At 39.1% G+C, this 4,476-nt stretch overlaps 1 non-coding gene across 1 annotated transcript; it reads right to left on the reverse strand.

Moving 5' to 3' along the window:
• Positions 1-1,024: 1,024 nt before the first annotated feature.
• LOC127088800 (small nucleolar RNA R71) lies at positions 1,025-1,131 on the reverse strand. The gene has a single exon (XR_007790617.1). It is a non-coding gene; the product is annotated as a small nucleolar RNA R71 (small nucleolar RNA).
• Between the last annotated feature and the right edge of the window lie 3,345 nt (positions 1,132-4,476).

Raw genomic sequence — 4,476 nt, forward strand, 5'->3', positions numbered from 1 at the left:
AATCCAGGTTATAATACTTTTCAACTTAGTCAAGATACTATATTTCTTAAAAATAGGTTTACTACTCTAACGCAATGCGCGCCTTTTTATAAGTGACAATAAGAGGGTTTGATTAGGGAGTACAACTCGGTTCTGAATACGTGAAAGCGACAGTTCCCGTTAAATTAGTTCTTTTCAAAGTAGGAAACATTGCCCATAAGTAGTTCTATTAGCAAGTACTTGGATTATTAATTGATTATGTGAATTACATTCGACCCTGTCTTTATTAATTAAACTTTATTCAATACTTTACTTTTCATTGCACACTCTAAAAACACCTATTTTGATTGCCTTTGATAAACACCATAACAATAGATAACAATAGATTGACACTTGGTCTCTGTGGATTTGACAATCTTTTATATTACTCTGACGCGTTCGTATACTTGCGAAAACACCGCATCAAGTTTTTGGCGCCGTTGCCGGGGACCAATTTCGTCAAATTTCATTTTCATGTTGTTATATCGTTTAGACTTAGGCTATTTCCCGCCGGTCAATGCGAAGAACTCGCAGCACCGGAAGTTTAAGCTTAATATACCCTCTGGCGGAACCTGAACGTTACACTCGCGCACGTTTATTCTTTCATAGAATTAAGAGAGCTATGGCCGAAGATCAAAACCAAAGACCTCTTAAAGATTTCGCTCAACCATCAAATGAAGAACCTAGTTCTAGTATAGTAAACCCAACCATCCCAGCTAATAATTTTGAACTTAAACCATCCCTGTTGCAACTAGTGCAACAGAGACAATTCGCAGGTCTCGCTACTAAGAACCCAAACCAACATTTAAAAATATTTCTTCAATTAGCAGACACTTTTAAAACCAATGGAGCTTCTCCTGAGGCAATACGTTTAAGATTATTCCCTTTTTCCCTCAGAGATAAAGCCCTATCATGGTTAGATTCCCTTCCACCCAATTCCATTATGACTTGGGATAACCTTAGAAGAGTTTTTCTTGCTAGATACTTTCCCCCGAGTAAGACCGCCGTTCTTCGAAACCATATAACTAGATTTACCCAAAACCAAGGAGAATCGCTGTTCGAAGCTTGGGAGAGATATAAAGAGTTGTTACGAGCATGCCCACATCATGGTTTAGAAAATTGGTTAATCATTCAAACCTTCTATAATGGGCTTCACTATAACACGAAGATGACCATCGACGCTGCCGCAGGCGGTGCTCTGATGAACAAACCCTATCCAGAAGCTAGTGCCCTCATTGAAGATATGGCTCAAAACCAGAAATCATGGGGAGTCGAACGAGCGATAGTAGAGAAAAAGGAAGCCCAAGGAGGAGTGCATGAACTAAGCTCTATAGACATGATGCAAGCTAAAATGGACGCATTAGCCCTCAAGGTCGAGCATATGTGCATAAACCTGAATACTGTAGCCGTAGTTTCGTTGGATTGTGAGATATGTGGAACCAAAGGACACCAATCCGCAGAATGCAATCTATTAAACGAAACCCACTATGAGCAAGTGAACTACGCCCAAGGGAACCCATACTCGAATACCTATAACCCTGGATGGAGGAATCACCCGAACTTCTCCTATAAAAACAATAACCCAATCTAAAATAATGCACCTCCAAGACCTAGTTATCAAGCCCCAAGATCAAATCAATCTATGCAACCTGTGCCACCAAAGCCGAGCCTTGAGAAAATTATGGAAAATTTTATCACTGCTCAAACCCAACAAAACAAGGAGTTCATGAACCAAAACATTCATGTTAACGAATTGATTACTCAGTTAGGAACCAAGGTTGACCAAATAGTTACTCATACTAAGATGCTTGAAACCCATATCTCTCAGGTAGCTTTAAACCAAGCCCCCCAGACTACACCTGGAGGACAATTCCCTGGACAACCTCAACAGAATCCGAGAGGACAGGCCAATGCCATTACCCTACAAAGTGGGAACGCTTATGATGAGCCACCAAACCCGAGATTGAGTGAACCCAAAACTTCTAAGGAATATACCAAACCCACGGACGAAGTAAAGGAACTAGAGGAACCTGAAAACCAGGAAGGTCAAGAAAAAGGAGAAAAACCTAAAGATAAAACTTATGTACCACCCCCGCCATATAAACCACCTATACCATATCCGCAAAGACTCAAACAAACCCAGATCAATAAACAGTATCAAAAATTTATTAAAGTTATAGAAAAACTTCATGTAGAAATCCCTTTCACAAAAGCCATCACCCAAATACCTTCTTATGCAAAGTTTCTAAAAGACATCCTTACCAACAAACGTAGACTTGACAATCCGAAGCCTTTGGAATGTAATGCCATTTCCGAGGACAAATTAGCAAAGAAAGATAAGGATCCTGGAAATTTCTCCATTCCTTGCCTTTTGGGTAATCATGTCATTGAAAAAGCTTTTCTAGACCTAGGAGCTAGTGTGAACTTAATGCCTTTAGCGGTTTGTGAGAGGTTAAACTTAGGAGAATTACAGCCCACTAAGATGTCACTTCAGTTAGCCGATAGATCTGTTAAATATCCAATAGGCATTTTAGAAGATGTGCCTATTAGGATATGTCAGTTATTTATCCCTACTGATTTTGTTGTCATGGACATCAAAGAAGACAATGATATACCAATCCTTCTAGGTAGACCATTCTTATCGACTGCAGGAGCCATAATAGATGTCAAGAAAGGAAAGTTGACATTTGAGGTAGGTGACGAGAAAATAGAATTTATACTTTCGAAATTTCTTATGGCACCTGTGATGGGAGACGCGTGTTATGCCTTAGATATCATTGATGAATGTGTTAGAGAATTAGAACAAAAAGAAATTATAAAAACAATTAAGTTACCATCAACTCTCATAAAGGAAGATGATGACTTTAAGAAACCCTACGTCGATGATAACCTTTACGAATGTTTATCCCTTACCCCAGATCCTATGCCATGCCCTAAGAAACCAACCTTAGAACTTAAGGAATTGCCTAAGAACCTGAGATATGAGTTCCTCGATGAAAAGATGAACCGTCCAGTTATAGTCAGTGCTACCTTGAGCCAAGAGGAAACGAACCAACTTTTAGACGTTTTACGAAGATACCCCTCAGCCTTAGGATATAATATCTCTGACCTGAAAGGTATAAGCCCATCCGTTTGCATGCATCAGATTTCGCTCGAAGAAGATTCAAAACCCTCCAGGGAACATCAGAGACGAATAAACCCTATAATGAGTGATGTTGTTAAAAAGGAAGTTCTTAAGTTACTTGAGGCAGGTATAATCTACCAGATCTCTGATAGTAAGTGGGTGAGCCCTGTGCATGTAGTACCTAAAAAGGGAGGCATCACAGTCGTGCAAAACGATAAAGGCGAACATATAGCAAAACATTTAGAAGGAGGATGACGGATGTGTATAGATTATAGAAAATTAAATAAAGCAACCAGGAAGGATCATTTTCCTTTACCATTTATAGATCAGATGTTGGAGTGTCTGGCCAAACACTCTTACTTCTGCTATCTAGATGGATACTCTGGATTCTTCCAAATACCTATCCACCCCGAAGATCAAGAAAAAACTACCTTTACATGCCCTTATGGAACTTTTGTCTACAGACGAATGCCATTCAGCCTCTGTAATACCCCAACTACTTTCCAACGCTGCATGATGTCAATCTTTGCAGATTACCTAGATGGTATCATGGAAGGGTTTATGGATGATTTCTCGGTTTGCAGATTTGATTTCCACAATTGTCTCGCTAACCTTGAGAAAATACTGGAGAGATGCGTGGAGGTGAACCTCGTGCTAAACTGGGAAAAGTGTCATTTCATGGTGACCGAAGGAATAGTTTTAGGACATATAGTTTCTGAGAAAGGTATAGAGGTAGATAGAGCTAAAATAGAAGTTATAGAAAACCTAAAACCCCCAAAAACCATCAGAGAAGTCCGAAGCTTTCTTGGACACGCTGGATTCTACCGGCGTTTTATTAAGGACTTCTCCAAAATAACTAAACCTTTAACTGGACTTTTAATGAAAGATGCTGAATTCATTTTTGATGAAAAATGTAATGACACATTTAATATTTTAAAGCAAGCATTAATCTCTGCACCTATTATGAAACCGCCTGATTGGTCGGAACCTTTTGAGATAATGTGCGATGCTAGTGATGATGCAGTTGGAGCCGTTCTAGGACAAAGGAAAGATAAAAAATTACATGCCATTTATTATGCCAGTAGAACCCTAGATGCTGCCCAACTTAACTATGCAACAACTGAAAAAGAATTACTCGTTGTAGTTTTCGCTATAGACAAATTTAGATCTTATCTAGTAGGAGCAAAAATTATAGTTTACACCGATCATGCTGCCATTCGTTACCTATTAAGTAAAAAGGATGCCAAGCCCAGGTTACTCCGATGGATTCTATTACTACAAGAGTTTGATTTAGATATAAGAGATAAAAAAAGGCACTGAAAATGTAGTAGCCG

Source organism: Lathyrus oleraceus, chromosome 5 (genome assembly GCF_024323335.1).
Source record: "Lathyrus oleraceus cultivar Zhongwan6 chromosome 5, CAAS_Psat_ZW6_1.0, whole genome shotgun sequence".
NCBI classification, from domain to species: domain Eukaryota; kingdom Viridiplantae; phylum Streptophyta; class Magnoliopsida; order Fabales; family Fabaceae; genus Lathyrus; species Lathyrus oleraceus.